Source organism: Lasioglossum baleicum, chromosome 13 (genome assembly GCF_051020765.1).
Source record: "Lasioglossum baleicum chromosome 13, iyLasBale1, whole genome shotgun sequence".
NCBI classification, from domain to species: domain Eukaryota; kingdom Metazoa; phylum Arthropoda; class Insecta; order Hymenoptera; family Halictidae; genus Lasioglossum; species Lasioglossum baleicum.
Genome location: NC_134941.1, coordinates 6,828,760 through 6,846,411, shown reverse-complemented (window position 1 = coordinate 6,846,411; position 17,652 = coordinate 6,828,760). Strand labels below are relative to the sequence as shown.

Below are 17,652 nucleotides of genomic sequence, written 5' to 3'. Positions count from 1 at the left end.
GTCACCTAGAGGACAACTTTGTAATCTTGTGTAACGATTGCTATATTAAGTATTTGATCGCGAGGTCTTGCGAGCATTCGAAACATAGATTGTGAAGGGAACTTTTATACAGTGTGTTACAAAAAATTATTAAATTAAAAAAAATAAATATTTAATATTGTATTTGTAGTTTCTTTCTGTAATATGTATATAAAGGTGATATTGTGTTATTGAAAATGGTCAATGAAAAATAGTAATTTGTTATAGTGAGTGATAAAATTATTGCAGCTACTTGCATGAATTGGAGAGCTTCCATTAAAACAATTGATTTTAATACGAGTCTAGCTACACTTGGATTCCTGTTATTTTTATGAACTATTTTATGCAGTAAGAAAATGCAAAGATACTGTGACACTAATAACTTGCTCACCCGTTGTACGCAAGAGACACTTTTCCTTATTCCAACTAATAGAGTATGCAGACACTGCATTGTAAATAAGCATACTACATTCCTCCTAGCCAGACAATCCAAATAGCTTTGTACGCAGGAAGAACTCGAATAAAAGTAAGATAAACGAAGATAAAATACAAGGAAAAATTCACGCTTGCATACACACGAGACAAGATCAATATTTAATCACGTCAAGTCAAACAAATGTTTCCAAAATTGTTCCAACTGCGGAGAACGATTTCGCAAAGGAAAACGTTACTTCAAATGACCTCATGAATCACCGCTCTCGAGGGAGTACAACAATTTTTGGGACACCCTCTGTATAGAAATGTCTGTTATCGAGTGGCCGATTGCAGCCGTCTAACTTTTATCAGGCTAACAGCTAGCGACAGATGCTAGAGTCTTAATCAGGTACGATTTGACGGATGATAACGCGCGGAACAGTTTGTTGTTCGATGGAAAGGGTTAAAAATGGGAGCACCCAGTCAGCCGGGAAATTGGTATTACATATTTATACGGGACCCAGCATTGTCTGCCTAAAAAATGCTCCGCCATTTCGCTCCGGCGTCGGCTACGCCTGATTCGTTGCCTCCCGGAGAAGGCCTGGCCGACTACTTTTCCGCGTGCCTGACAAATGATCGCGCTGTCAGAAATGTCGTCTACCGCGACCGTCACCTGCGTCTCCCCTCATAATTCTCTTTTATGCTAAAAATTATTGTCGCCGCTGCTCCACTTCAATTTCTGCCTCCTATAATCACTCTGTTTACTCCCACGCCGCGCGGCACAAAGAATTTCATGCGTTTCTAGGATCGTTCTAGCGCAACTAACCAATAAATCCCCTAATGACTACTGGAATGTCTCGATGCATGTACGTGTGAAACAGATGTGCACGGTATTTATGAAAAATTGATCTTCCTCGCCGCAGGTCATACCCCTTCAAGCGTAACGTGATGCAACATTAGATACAGGGTGTCCGAAAAATCCAGGCAATAGAAACGTTTTTAGGCTGGACGGGTAACTTTTTCGTTCGAAAAATTCTCGTTTGATCGGATCGGGGATTGAAGATCGCCGAAACTACCTCCATCGAAAAATTGATTAAATTGGCCACGCGCAGGAGTCGATTTATTCGGTTTATCTGTCGCATTTCCAACGAATTTAAATCATCAAGAAGAGAAATAAATGACCACGTGATTTTGGATTTTGAAATGATTACAAACAATCTTTACTTTGCATAGAAATCCGCGGTTTGCATCGAAGAGCATGCAGAGCGTTAGACGAAATTGAATTAGTATGTTTTAATCTGAAATCTTGAAATTAAATGTTCGAGTTCCTTCAAAGGGGCGGTTCCGGAGGTCATTTGAAGCGATATTTTCATTTGCGAATTAAGTCCGCCACGGCTTTGTTAAGCAATTTTAACAAAATACACGGAAAAATCAAAGCGCAGCCTCGGCCCGCGTTGGCGAGAAGAGACCGCCTCGGTGGCAGGTTTCGCTGAGCGCAGCGTTCGCGTCGCGCCGCGGTGAAGCAATGAACAAGAGAATGAGCAGAAAATTATTTAATTAGTACTCACTTATTCAGTCGTAAATGTAATTGCTGCTTCGATATGTGTCACTGGGCCACTCGGAGACGAACTACAATGCTGACGTCAGCTCAACGAAGGGCACAGCTGTTGGTAAATAACAAACGCGAGCGTCGAATTGACACGTCACTGGAGATGTTCTCCCTACCGCGGTTCGAACAACACTGACTTTACGCAAGATTTTCCTGAACAGTTTAGGGAGGGGGAGGGCGACATTATGCATGTCGATCGACGGGATGGTCAGACAAAAAACAGGACACGAGAGGGACCGCTGTAAGGCTAAAATTTATGGCAAACATATATTTCGATTTTTCTGCAGATTGGTATGTAGAAAAAAAAGTCTGTCCTTTTACCCAGCAAGTGATAGAAATGGTAGGTACGCAGGTATATTTATGAGTCTCTATTGTCCTCTACCCCCGTTAAGAAACTTTCTAAAAGAAGGACAGACGATGTTTTGCTACGCGATTGCCGCAAATTCGAGTCTTATAGCGGTCCCTCTCGGTCCTGTTGTTTTGGTCCGGTCCCCCCTCGTTCGACATTCATAATGCCCTTCCGAAACTCTTCGGGAAATCTCGCGTAAAATCAGTGTCGTTACAACTGTGGTAGAGACAACATCTCTAGTGACGTGTCAATTCGAAGCTCGCGGTTCGTTGACCTCACCGTACGTCCCTCAGCTCTCTGCATTGCTGTATACCTGAAGTCAACTGTGTAGTTCGTCTCCGAATGGCCCAGTGACACATTTCGAAGCAGCAACTGCATTTACGGCTGAATAAGTGAGTACTAATTAAATCAATTTCTGATCCTTCTCTTGTTCACTGCTTCACCGCGACGTGACGCCAACGCTGCGTTCGGTGAAACATGCCGCCGCGCCGGACTCGTTTCGTTAATAACTTCTTAACAAGGTGGACATTTTTGCAAATAACATCGAGACATTACTGTAGTTCTCTTCTATTTAGAAATCTTTTATTTGGGCAACCGTCAAGAACCGAGTTTTTATTTTCAACATATGTACGTTCAGAATATTTGTGTATTCGTCTTCAGATAACATTCTAAGAATATTTACGGAGATTTTTTAGATATGAAAACTTTCAGTTTTTTGAAAACGGCAGATAATTTTGGTTGTTGACACGATGATTGATTCGAAGTTGGTCGTGCAATCGGTTTCACAATGTTAAGTAATAAATATGCGAACTCTGCGTTATCAATTTTCTTACGGAACCGTGCAGACATAACTGAAAGCAATAATAAGTATTAGCAAGTAATACGTACAAACGAATATTTGCCAAGTGTATGTTGGAATTAGTAATAAACACAGATAAGCTAGGAATAAGTGATTATGTGGGCCGTGGTCGCGACTTTCGAGATTAGGTAATAATAACTGTAATGTTGAATATCGAATTGAAAACAATTTATTGTGTAGAATGTTCCATAATATTTGAACTGTAGTAAATATACACGGAAGACAAAATTTCTATAAATGTACCAATAATCTCTAACATCGACAAAAATCAAATATTCATAATAAATGTTTTAGTAAGTTGTCAATTCACTAGAAAAATTAATTTTTTGTATTCAATTAACAATTATAAATACACATATTAAACGTTTCTATAATAACGCGCAACACAAAGAGCCGTCAAAAATGTCATTTTTGCAAAGGCCGAATTGATTTTGTCATATTATGGACGTGCTTTGATTCGTGGAGAGAATTTGATATATTAATATGGTGCTAATTAATTAGCCTTAATCAAGTGTTGAATAGCGGAGGCCGCTAAAGTTCGCACCAAATTCACGAGCTCTACTTACAAGTAAGATATCCTTTTGCCACGATGGCAACAGGTTGTACAACTGGAAGAGGTTGCGAACTTGGCAAAGGTTGAACGTGGCAACATAAGCTCGCAAATTGTCTTCATCTCCTTGCAAAAAGCCAGGGGCGAAGTTCGAGGAACTCGCATGTGTCATCGACCTCATTTTCGAGGAGCATAAACGTTGCCTAAAATCATTCTTCACTATTAAATGTAAAAATTTGAAACTTCCATTATGAAACAGGATTTATAACGAATACATTTAATTAGAGAACGTAGATTTCATTGAATGGAAGTTTATTTTTTCCACCTTTTCCAATGTTTCAGGAAGCGAGGTTATGAAACAATAGCATAAAGATAAAAGCAAGAACATAAAGTTTGCAAGTTACATATTTGTAAACTATAATTAGATTTTTTCAATTACTGAAATTTTGTTGTATCATTTGTTTGTGTTCTGACGATTTTTTGCATCGGATATGCTACCTCTAGAGTGAGATATATAAAATCTATTTGAAAATACAAATACCTTACGAATCAGTTAGGATTCTTTATATCTGTAATTTCAGATCAATCGGAATTAATTAAACGAAAAAGAGCACTTGATGGGACAGCGATACATTCAGCATGTGTATATCATACAGTTCATCTCGATTTAAATAATAACGAATAATCTCGTGTCCCTCGGCAGTGACGACACACGGCACACGCGGATCGATGACATTTTTCATTTAATTGCACTCGATCAACCATGACGGGTGTACAATATTACCGAAATTATACTCTGCTGGAAGCAAATACGAGTCGTTTCGCCAACCTTTAAATATTCATTACCGCTCGCGACATTCGCGCCGATAAAAATCGTTAAAACTTCGGCTAAGTAAATATGAGACGTGAATTACGCTCACTTTCTCTATCTTTCTCACATCCCCCCCTCTCCCTTTCTCTGTTCCTCTTTGTGCGTATCATCCGGCGAAATGAGCCCGTCGCGGCGAATAAACCAAAAATTGGCCCGCATAGCTAATCAGTGTCGGAAACTTCGCTCAATTTAACTTCGTTAATAAGCTTCGTCCCAAAGTGGAAATAGTAAGATGGATTTGGCTTTCGTCGAAGAGGAAACTCGCCCGTAAATAAATTAATTCGTGCTCACCGGAACTATGTATTGCCTAAAATGCATTCTTGAATGCTCGTGTAAGCTCTTCGTAAAACAAACACGTTCAAATCAATGTTAACACGTTACCTACCGAAAGCGTATTAATCGGAGTTTCAATAATTGTGCTGTACCAGAAGAAGGCATAGAAATTTTCTTTTATATTACAATCTTAAATGAAACTATCAGATGATTGCATAAGTTCGTGCCTGATTTGAAAATAAAATTCAATGGTCAAATTTTTTTAGTCACCATTCATTTCTAATTGTAGAATATATAATTTTTATTGCTGTACGGCTTGCGACATCTATGAAAATCAGGCACGAACTTATGCAGTCATCTAATATTAGATGACGTTATTGCGGGTGACTTGTTAGTTCACAATGAAAATTGCCGTTGCTATCGAAGGTTCCCTTAAAAAGTGTTCAGCCATATACCATAGATTTTTCAAAATTATGCAATAATCACTAGTCGGTAATGTATGCAGAACATCTTCCAGTTTCATCATAATAAGACTGCAGCGCATTTATGACAGAAATAAAATATAGAACTAGTAAAACTTTAGTGAAAACGTGCAATAATGATATTTTACCTCTAATGAGATACTCGTTAAGAGGCTACGGGAAGTTTCAAAATATTGTTGCTGATTTCTCCAACCTTAATTGATTATTTAAAATCAGAAGATCAAATCAAAAATATTCGAGAAATTGAAGTTGGTCGTATAAATTTTTCGAATTTCATTCTACTAATACTGTGTTATTACAGCATAATAATCCTGCCAGCAAAACTAACTCTGCTAACACAAATATTTATGCCAGTCGAGTTTTACGGTTCGTCGGACAAACGCACTTGATAATGGATTACTATTACGAGCTAATGGTTATATTGTTGCACCGAGTGCGGTTCGAAACAGATCCTCGGAGGTATAATCTCGTTTTCGCATGAAACAATTTCTATCGTAAGAGCGGAGAAACAACCATTCGCGGAGTATGAAAATTTTGAGTAGCTAACCGAAGCCAAAGCCGCCTGGGAATGAAGCGGAAAATGTTCGCGGGATCTGACGGGGTCGCGTTTCGACTTTTGATGCAGCGGAGTTAACACAATTAGCAATTAGAGGGATTGCACAAGTTCATATTTCAAGATTATAGACGATATCTCGTCAAAGATGTCGATAGCAACCGGGTAAGCGGATCAGGTAAAGTGAACTATGAGCTCCGAGGGCGTAAGTACTCGGTCGCAATAGCGCAAATTGATGACTGCTGCATTTGCATCCATCGCGATACTGTGTATAAACCAAATCCCTCAGGCTGTTGACGGAACGCCAAACAGAATTTCATTACCATCTAACGAATTGTGATGCAAGCTTATATGCATACACAAACATTATCGAAATTCCTTTCTCCCAGCCATAACATTGTTGCGTTCGCGCTCAAGTCGGTGACTTTATTATATCAAGGCATGCTGATGCTGTTTCGGCAGCACCATCATCTTACGTGAGGTGAAACTTATAAAATGTATGCGAAACAACAATTGTATACAATGTTACTCTTACCGGCGATTATTTAACAGATTTCACAAACGTTCATCTTAAAATTTATTACACAATGTCAGATTGTTAGAATCGATACACTTTTATGCATCATTGTTTGCTATCCAAAGTTTCAAGGTAGTCATGAAAAATTTATAAAAATCTGTAGGGTCTTCTGTTCAGAAGTGTTATTTTAAATTATGCAAAAAAAAAACGCTGTCTTTCCACACAATGTCAGATTACTAGAATCGATACACTTTTATGCATCATTGATTACTATCTAGAAATCTAGACTTTGAAGGTAGCGATGAAAAATTTTAAAAAATCTACAGAGTCTTCTTTCAATTCTAATATTTACAAATAAAAACTACCACGAAATTTAAAATGACACCTGGTAATGGAAGATTATGTAAGATCATCGGTAACACGTCGGCAGACGATGAGAAGTTGAACAAATTACTCTGACTTTGTGGAGTATTATGGTCGCTGAGTCACCGATTAAACTATCAAAAACAATTTAAACTCCTGTATATCCTGTTTCGGGGCAGATTTGCTAACAATTTCTTGACCGGAGACACGGCCCCCGAAGAAGAGCAGCGCGAGAGGTGGTTTCGCAGTTACTTAATAACAATTATTAACGAAGGTAATCCTTAGATCGGACGCGGGAAGTCGCGGTATAAAGAAAGTCGGGGGAGGAAAAGCGTGGGAGTTAGTTAGGCGTTACAAGGATTTACGAGAGGTCCTATTTCACGCGCCTAACCAGCTGCGGGGACTGGGCTGGTGGCGGGGTCAGCAGCTATGGGGGTTGCGCAGGGTTTGCTGGGTTGCACGGGGTCCATGGTAGGGGCACGCGTATACCAAGGGCAATAGTTTTCAGCTACCAGTAGTCATTTGTAACTCGAAGCCGGCGAGGTTGGCTTTATTGCTACCATAAAGATCTCGGCTTCCTCGGTCGACCGCGGTCTCCTCGTTGCCCCCGTCCTATTCGCAGGCCGGTATAGTTAGCGGGGTGTAGGGTGTTGCAGCGTCGACGCGATTTATGCAAATTAGCATCGCGATGACGCAACCGCTGTCTCCTCTTCTCTTTCATCGGCCCGAATTGTCAGTACCCTCCCTGATTTTATGATTGGTGGAATATTTTCCAAGGTAATCTTGTTTTCAACCCCTTCGCATTCAATAACCGTGTAATGGAGATTCCCAGCAGGATCTATCGGTATGAATATTATTCCTCGTTTTCAATCCTTTACGCTCGATTAGCGACTTCAAACCACCAATTACTATGATTTTACTACAGTTTTGGAACAACATTTGCATTATCAGAATTTTTTACGTTTGATAAATTGCTAAAAATCTAACCCCTGGAACGTCGAGTCTGACTTATTAATCTCCTTTAAAGCGAAACAAAATTCTATTCTATAAAATAAAATCCTATCGTATACAATAAATACAAACTTGTTTGTTTTTCTAGCAAATTATGAACGAAGAAGTTTTAATCACTGCAACATATTATATCGTAGTGCAAGGAGTGAGTGTATGTGTTAAATTAATTTATTAGAAATTAATGAATAAATTATTTTAGTCAAACACATAAAGTTCGCAATATAATGTGTTGAATGTAACGTTGTAAATTTTATAAAGCAACGTGAGAATGAGCATAATCTTGTAATTTTTATGGAGCAACGCGTGAATGAGCATAATCTTGTAATTTTGCTAAACCAACATGAGTGATATAATTTTACCAAAGCGACCCTCACTGGTCACTTCTAGTATTCTCACGATCCAGCATCAAAACACATTTTCGAACACGCGGAAGAGCACCCGGAACATCGGTTCAAGTCACGAGTCGAACAAATCGCGTCGAATAAAAAAGAAAAAGCCGGTTGCGCAACGGGTAGTGCCTGCCAGGCGTAACGGCGTGGTCGAATAGCTCGACATTAAAGCAAAAACTCAGTAACGAAACCCGGAGGCGAGAAACAACCTGCAACAAAAATAACAGCAGTCAACAGTCCGGCGTGGCGTTGCGCGCTGTCGCATTTTCAAAAACGCGGCTCTAATCCGCGCGAAAAATCACGCGCCCCAGGAATCCTCTTGCCTTTATAATCGCGTTCAATCGGATGAAGCTAAGTCACCGCAAAAATTCCAGTCGGCGAATCGCGTGCACACGCGAATACACTCCTGGACAAAATGATAGCGCATGTCTCGTCATCAAATTCGATCATCGAAAACGAACACCGTTGACTTGTATAGATCTGTCTATATCAATATATCTGTGACTATGTCAATTCATCAAAACTAAAATACAGAAAAAGCCAAGAAACCTTGTTGGGAAAAAATTCTTCCACATTCCCGTATTCTCTCAGTCCCATCTGATTATTATTACAAAATTCGTTTGGAAAACTATATCAATTTTGAATCAGAGATTTTTGGATCAAAAGAGCTTCTACTCTAGAGGATAAGCTCCTAGAGCGTTGGCAAAAGATCATATCTAATAAAGCAACATATATAACAGATCATTTGTAAAAATTTATAAGAGAAAAACGGGACTTTCGTTTACAGCCAATATCATTTTGTCCAGGAGTGTACACACGATTTACGGTTCAGAGGAGTTTACAGAGAGCGCGACGCGGCGCGGCGGCGATCCGATGTCAACTCGCGATCGGCCCCGTCTCGGTCCGGCCCGGGAATAATTAATAACAATCCCGGCGAGAGAGAAGCGCGAGAGCGTCGGGCACGAATACGCGTTTAATGAACACGAAATGGAATTTGTTGCGACTGTGAAGCACCGCCGCTGAATACTACAGGCAGCAAGTTGGGGGCGCGAAGGGGTTCGCGATGGATTCCTGCGTATGCGAGCTGTGTTTCGGATATAGAGGAACAAGCCCGGGCGAGACGGAGTTAGCAAGAGAACAGAGAGAGAGAGAGAGAGAGTGCGAGAGAGGGAGGAAGATATTGTAAGAGAGGGTGAGAGAGGCGCAGTGGCGGGTTTGGACGGGGTATAGGTTCTTGGTCGGGTGAAAAGCGGTGGCGTCGCATATTAATCATGGTATTAACACTTGAACCGAGCGGAAGCCTAAAGCAGCGTGCCCAACGGTGGTGAAAAGCGTCACACCGCCTCCTTGACATCCGCCCGCGCTCTGTATACTTGTATTTTCGTCGTGGAAAGCGGGAACGGGGATACAGGAGAGCAAGAGGCCGGAGGTGTGCAGGCATACAGGCCGGACTGTAAACTGAAACGGTGCGAAAATTAATTGCCAGGAACGCTTCACCCACTCTCGCCGACCTACCCTTCACCCTTAATTACTAGCCACCCTCCAGCACGCCGAAATCCCTGTTGCTCACCCCTCTGAATCGCATCGCATCGGCGCCGGACGCTAACCGACACGGGAGAGGGGAAAAAAAAATCAACGCTACGGAGCGAAAGATAATATAAAATGGTACAATGATCAGATATCACGGTCTGCTTAATTTGCCGGTGTATCGAAGGGCGGACGCGGAAAATACAACGCCGCCAGCGACGTCTACCGCCAATTGCTGCGTTGCTGGAAAACTGTCGGTTTTCCGAACTCGTTGCGCGGTGGGCTATTTCTGGAAAATAGGTGGAATTAATTGCAAATATTTCGTGTAAAATATAAGTTGAAGGGACTGAGAGGGACGCTGATTTATATATTTGATCTCATTTGTTAAATAAATAATATTCTAGTCGAAGCAATGTATATTCTGTTTCTAAGAGAATATTTACTTGTCCATTAAGGACGGATTTTTATAGTTAACATTTACGGTAACATTGACTATTCGCTTCCCAGGGATTGCCCATGAGAAATTAATTGCTTAAAACCACATAGTATTAGTATTTTCTGGCTACAAAACAAGTAACTAAAAAAGAGCTCGGTAGATTGATTCCTTGAAGTTATGTAACGCTCTAAACACGCTGTACATGCTTAATAACATACATCCAGCTACATACAATACGTGGGCAGAATAATTACGTAAATAGCACTCTGTGATCTCGAATATTCATCACACAAGTGACTAAACACAACGTCAACAGAGGTCACATAATGTCGATTAAATATCATCCTGTTTTATAAATCCAGCAGGTTTCCTATAACACGTAACTATGCCAATATGTACTGTGTGTGAATGTGTTCTTTCCGCAAACCTGAAGAACACTACACTGTATGCACTCACAACATAATGTTCTCAGTATTTTAGATCGACAAAGACTATTACCACTAAAGAGGAGACTCTATTTGATTCCAATTTCTTCAAATTTATGTACAAAAACATATTAAAATAAGATTTTATTCGTTTCCACACACACACACACACACTTTCTTCAAATTTATATACAAAAATAAAAATTTGTTTGATTCCACTTTCTTCAAATGTATATACAAAAATAATAAGATTTTATTTGATTCCACTTTCTTCAAATTGGTATACAAAAATTGAAAATTACATAAACAACCTTAACTGATTACCTTTTCTGGAAACGAAATCTGTGTCGTTAGAAAGCGCGTTGATCAAAAACGTCTCCCCTAACATCAGCGACGCCATACAATTTATTCGATTGAAACAGCACGGACGCCGCCTCCTCGCCTTCTATTGTGCAATAACGATGTACGTACTTTTATAAGGGAGTTATAACGAGACTATTGCGTCTCTAACGAAGCAGTAATGAAATACTGGAAACGGGCTTGCACAACGATATAAAATTTCGACATGCTTCCATCATCGTAAAAGGAGAAGATCTCAAATACAATGCATAAGGAAAGAGAACTCTGAATGAGCCGAACCGTTCGCAGTTGTTTCATTGCAGGGTAGTCGAAGGAAAAATTGCAAGGAAAAATACACCGTGGATGTACGACAAACCGTGTTCTTTGCCAATGGGAAACGCGAAGAAATAGCCTGGCTGTAAAATAGAAGTTAGACTCCTGGAAAAGGGAATGACGTTAATTGATTGAACATCGTAAATTGCAGAAAAGTATCGGACGAGCATTATTGAAGATGAGCAAAAGGAAAAGCATCGGCCGTCAGAAAATTATTTATTGCAAAATAAGGCTTCGCTTTACGTTGTTTGGCAATGGTAAATCTATGATATGTACCGGATTAATTATTTTTCTAGAAATTTGTATCAAGTTTAAATATATTTGTTCCCTTTGTGTAATAGCGTTTTGTGATAAAGTGAGGACGACGTTACAACCACACACAGGGATTGTTATAACCAAAAGGAAAAAAAAGTCATGGAATAACAAGTATTTCAGCGATTAAATGCACGCTAGTTTTGATAAATACGGGAGTCTGTATTTCTGATTTCCCCAGTAATCTATAATATTTTCGTCTATGTCGATACGTTCTTCCCGAGTGGAACAGAGTCGTCCGTGAACAAAGACAGTCAACAAACAGGTTTTCTATTGTTCTTATGGTCTGTTGATTCGTCTTGTCGTATGAAACCTCAATGAATTTCACAGGCTTGCTTCATCCGGAAAAGAGTAGAGAACACAATAATTAAATAAGCAACCGAAATGAATTTTCTCATCAATAATTATTATGAACAAGTGAAAAGAAATTCGGGCATTGCAATACCTGTTAGAAGCGATCGAAATAAATTTCTCTCATCGATAACTGTTATGAGCGATCAAAATACATTTTTCTCCTTGATAACTGTTATGAGCACAATCGAAATAAATTTTTCTCATTGATAACTGTTATGAGCGATCGAAATGAACTTCTCTCATTGATAACTGTTACGAGCTATCGAAATAAACTTCATCGAACAGTTATCGAAGAGTATCCAATTTCTTGGATACTAATAAATGTTACTTGTAACCAAAAAGTATAAAAATCGATATTTTTTAATCATTTTGTTCTTCAAACTTTTTTCTTTATATATTGTGTAGATTATCTTAAATTTAAAAATTAATCAACTTTTTATTAATGATTTATATCGTAGAACATTCTAGAATAACTGTTATTTTTGGTCCCTGGTTACAATCAAAAAGAACACTAATTATTAATGGCAAATGCAGGTGAAAGATGTTCTCTATCTGGAAAATTTTTATTATGCGCAAAGGTACCTACAATTTGTGAGAAGAAAAGTTCCCAAAAAATCACGTTTCCACGGTCTCCTGACTGAGCAGGATTCTTTAAACAGGGAAGCAAAAAGTTCGGGTGAGGCGAGTGAATGGGTGTAGGCTACATTTGAAACAGAAAACTGCATAAAGGTGCCTATCGATTTGAAACAAAAGATTCCAAAGGCGAGTGGAAACGAGCGGAAAGTAAAAGACAAGAGTGGATGGAGGTGAGGAAACCGGAGGTGTCGTTGCGCCGAGCGAATCCTAGAACAAGAGAAAGGCGATGTAATAATACGAGTCGCGAGTGAAGCACGCCCCGAAGGCAACGGCTACCCCTACAGTTACAATCTTCTTCGATTTCAAGGAGTCTTCAGATCAAGCTGCTTACGCAATACCCGTTGTATTCTTATAGTAAGGATGACCCTCCGAGTTTGAATAACTATCAGATCCCTACGTATTTCCCTCCGTTGCTTCTTTTCGCGTGTCGCTGCAAATCGATCACGAAAGTAAAGACTGTAACGCGATTAAAAAATTGGAAGTGTACTTTCAAAATAATTTTTGTACATCTCACAGTGCACTGATTTCTACAAATGAAAAAATCAGATATTGATCCTTCAAATATTCGGGAATATTAATTTTACATTTAACACTAGAACTACAAGTTAAAATTATCCGTTTGCTTTTTTCACATTTATTGAAATTATAAAAATATTTCCCAGAGAATATCACAATAAAAGTGTTGAACAAATTCTTGATAAATGCAGTCTTGTGATTATTCTAAAATAATTCCTGCGTTAATTTCTCCGAACAAAACGTACGCCATGTGATATAATATTCATAAAAGAAATTTCTGAAAGGGAATGAAACATTTCGAAGAACTGTACTGAAATTGAAGTTAATATTCTAAAATACCAACGTCGCTTCGGAATTCAAAATGGTCGATCGTTATTGGATTGATCAATATTCGAAACCTTATCACTGCGGGCAAAAAATTATTAAAAAATCGCCGGAAACACATAGGTTCAGGGTCTGCAGTTGTTAACCGAGGTTTCTAGAGTTTCCAGGAAAGCTCGAGTTTCTTCAATTTCCATCCTTTACAGATTCAACAATTTTCCAGAGCAATGTTACGCAACAAACTGAACGTTCGTTCTTCACAATAGCTATTTTCCTCGTTTTATATGTATACAGCGGTGTATTGATTTTCTCAACAAAGCGATGCTGAACACTACGCCGTTCAAATTGCCAAAAAAGAAACCATGTAGGAAACGGAAAATTGGGTAAAAATTTCGCCCCCGCTATACAAAACTCTGTGGCATTCCGGTAGACAGAGGTAGCAACGTTCTCTCTTGTCTCCGTATCAGGACTTGTTTATGAGTGTCGTTCGACGCAAAGGACCAGCAACAAGCTTTTGTCAGGGTAGACACCGAAGATATTGAATTTTCCCGGCACGCTGCCATCGGCCAGGCTGGTTTCAAAGTACACGAAGAAATTGGCAGCTTTTACACAACCCTAGCTGCCGTCGTCGTGTGTAATGTGTGCACGTTGTGCTCGAACGCATCGAGCAAGATACAGATTGGTCCCGTTCGGCCAGTTAGTCCTCGGCGAGATCGCGTGGCCGGCCAAACGGCTCGTTCGTAATAGCCCACTAATTGTGTTTGCTAATTGAAATTATGTCCTTACTGGGTCGACCGTACGCCGAACCCTCGCTCGCTGCATTTTACCTTTGGCGAAATTCATTTTACGCTCATGGCCTTTGCGAAAAAGTCGAAAAATTGTTAAATGGCACACTGTGCAAATTTCCCTTGAAATATTCAGCAAAGTGATCAAGTTTTATTAATTTTAATTTAGAGGAACATCGCCTACTGTTAAATGCATACTAGAATTAATTTGTTATCGTTAGCTTTGTGCGAAACAAACATTTTCTACAGCAATTGTGCGACATGAGAGAACATAAGAAGTCATGTTCTTTCTCAAGAATTTGATAAGTATATGTGATATACATAATAATTAAATATTTAGCTTACATGCCTTTAAAAAGGAGAAGACATGCAAATAATAATGTCTGAATTCCTTCTTTTAATAAATGTTAAATGCTCAATCTTTCTATATTGTAACACAAAGTTGTTGCAAGCACAATGAACACGCGCGAGAACACATTTCCCTCCGTAAATAATAAATAAATAAGGTCTACAGCTAGGCGACACAACTCGTTCACATTTAAAATGTTCAACATTGCTGTACTTTATTGATCGAGAAATTGTTTCCCGTTGTTGACCGTAATTTCCACGTGGAAATTCTGTTAATTTATTCAGAGTCAATTTTGCAAAATTACCTCGCCTTTGAATATTACAGCACGAGCTTGCACGAAACAAGCTTCTCTGTTGTCAAGCCTCTTTGCGAGTGAAGTTATCCGAAAGCCCCCAAGCTATGCAAAAAATTATTAACTAAATTCTCCAATGTTTTATAAAGATCAATCTATATTTTTCGGTTAATTACCACGAACGATGTAATATATCCAACGAGATCAAATCAGGTATTAATTTATATTAATTATGATACTCTATTTCTACAATTTTTAGCTAGCGATCAATATTTTGTAACAATATTAACGGCGGTTTTAGCTCATCTCGCATCATTCTTTTGGACGAAGCAGTTCAGAAATGTGACCATTTATTTTTCTGTGACATTAATTTCTGATTATTAGATTATGCAACAAGCTGGGATGAAATAAATATTGAATTTCTTGCTGAATATGTTTAATAAGTCGAAAATAATATAGTAGTATGTTTAAATTCTTCAGATACAGGGTCTGTCCGGAAAGTAATGAAGCCACATTAAAAAAAAAATAATCTATTGAACATATGAGGACAAACCATTATGTAAAATTCTTCAAAGTAGGACCCTCGGGCGTCGACACATTTTTTTTCAGCGCGATTTCCATGAATCGTATGCTTCCTGGAAGCCAACCAAAACAACCAAAACTTTTCCGTAGATTACAGGGAAAACAGTAAACGGAACTTCTTAGTTGGACGTGCTCAAAAGACTCAAACAAACGGTCAACCGCATCAGAAAAGAGATCGCCGCAAACTGGGCGCGCTCAGCTACACTTGCCTGCGAGTCCGCGAATATCTGGCAAAAAATAACATCACAACACTTCCTCAACCCAGCCTCAAGTCCAGCTTGTCTCCCGCCGATTTCTTCGTGTTTCCAAAAATTAAAAATGTGCTAAAAGGATGCCATTTTGAAAGCGTGGAACGCGTCAAAGAAGCTGCGACGAGGGTACTACGGGAGGTTTCAGAAAACGCCTTCCACGGAGCATACGGAGCATGGAAATCGCGCTGGAAAAAATGTGTCGACGCCCAAGGGTGCTACTTTGAAGAATTTTAAAGGTTTGTGCTCATATGTTCAATAGATTTCTTTTAAAAAATGTGGTTGCATTACTTTCCGGACGGACCCTGTATTTTTACTGTTATAAATTCGCAGTCTACTGATTATTGTATCAATTAGATACCAAAGGACAAATTAATTTGGGGAAATGAGGGGTAAGTTGAGGTTAGAATTGTAATAGCAAATTGGTAAAAGCCGCAAAGGGAAAACAGAAACCTACGACTTTAAGCCAGCAGACACAGAGGTTGCCGATCGTCTGGGGCTGAAAGAAAGGAGGCAGCATGGCCAATGGGCTATATGTATCGTTCCGGATGCAATTGGGTTATTAATTAAGGGTATAAGCTGCCGTGGGAGTGGTTCACGGGGCAGAGGATCCTTTCATTGAGTTTTAATGCCCGCAGAAAAAGGCGTGGGCGGGGTAAGAAATATTCGAGCGAGGCCGTGGCCGTGGTGGGGGGCATGAGAGAATCGCTGCAATTATGCCGATGTTGTTAAGGATAGACTTTTAATTTCGCGAATCCTTAATTATTTCCGTGGCTAGTTTTAAAGCCAGACTGTGCTTCGGTCGATATCAATCTGCAACCGTAACTTTGTGTCTGTAATTGAAAAAGCTTGAAACCCCTCGTTCCCTGCCTTCGGCGCGGAGGGAACGAAGGAAACAGGACCGGAGGGCGGTCCTCTCCTATCTACGAATCGTTCCCCGTAAATAAAATTCTGTTGCCGGTACTTATTTCGTTCCTTTCTCATCATTTCGTGGCTTCCGCTCTGCCGTTGCCCCCCCCCCCCCCTCCTCCTCCTCCACCCCACCAACCAAGTTCCACCCAATTCTTTCCTTTAACCCATTGGTTTGCCGATTTCTTTATTGTGAACGCGCCACGGTCGTTGGCCTTTTATTAGAGCTCTTCCTCCATCCCCCTTTTCTATGCTTTCGTGTTTCCCGGTAATTGTAAACCGCGGCTTCCGAGTGCAATTCTATCATTTTGTGGATAGGGGAACACGCGAACTCACATAAGTTCTGCATATCCACTTCTACATCGCATTAGGTTACCCAGAAAGTCTTTCCTACTTTGTGAAATTAAAATGTTCAAGCATGAATGTCCAATGTTGAATATTCTTTGTCGAATTTTCGATAGGGAATATGCAATGTGAAATAGTCGAGATCGAATGTTGAATGTTGAATATGGAATATGGAATTTAGAATATGGAATGTGGAATGTTGAATGTGGAATATGGAATGTGGAATGCTGAATTTTCAAGTGTCAATGTTTAATCTACAGGAATAGATATTGAAAATTCAGGTTCACATTATTATACAACGTTAAGGTTCACATTATTATTCAAGCTTTTAAACTTTTACCTAATTTTCTGACTGCTATTACTATAAAAAGGCTGTGTCATTGTACACAATTCTAACAATATTCGATACTTATTTGACACTATTTCGTTTTTGACACGCAAACTATTTGTTAGTTGTTACCCTTTAAATAGAATATTCGAATTGTGTCCATGAACTTCGATATTCGTCGACGTAAATATTGATATTGGCAGATATTTATATTGTACAATAAATATTAAATGACCCGCTTTATGTAAAGTGTCGTTACAAATGAGAAAGTAAAAATAAAATTGCAGGTGATGAGAATTGTAAATATGTACTCACCGATTGTTGGTATCATGATATGGAACCAGTTCGATTACGAAT

The 17,652-nt window shown here is 39.3% G+C and overlaps 1 pseudogene across 1 annotated transcript in view; it reads right to left on the bottom strand.

Annotated features, from left to right (window-relative positions):
* The window catches only part of LOC143215375 (cytochrome P450 9e2 pseudogene), a 130,278-nt pseudogene that overhangs the window by 19,675 nt on the left and 92,951 nt on the right, over positions 1-17,652 (bottom strand). Inside the window, exon 3 of the transcript XR_013010366.1 lies at positions 1-17,652. This exon is cut by the window's left edge and continues 19,675 nt beyond it. The product of XR_013010366.1 is annotated as a cytochrome P450 9e2 pseudogene (transcript).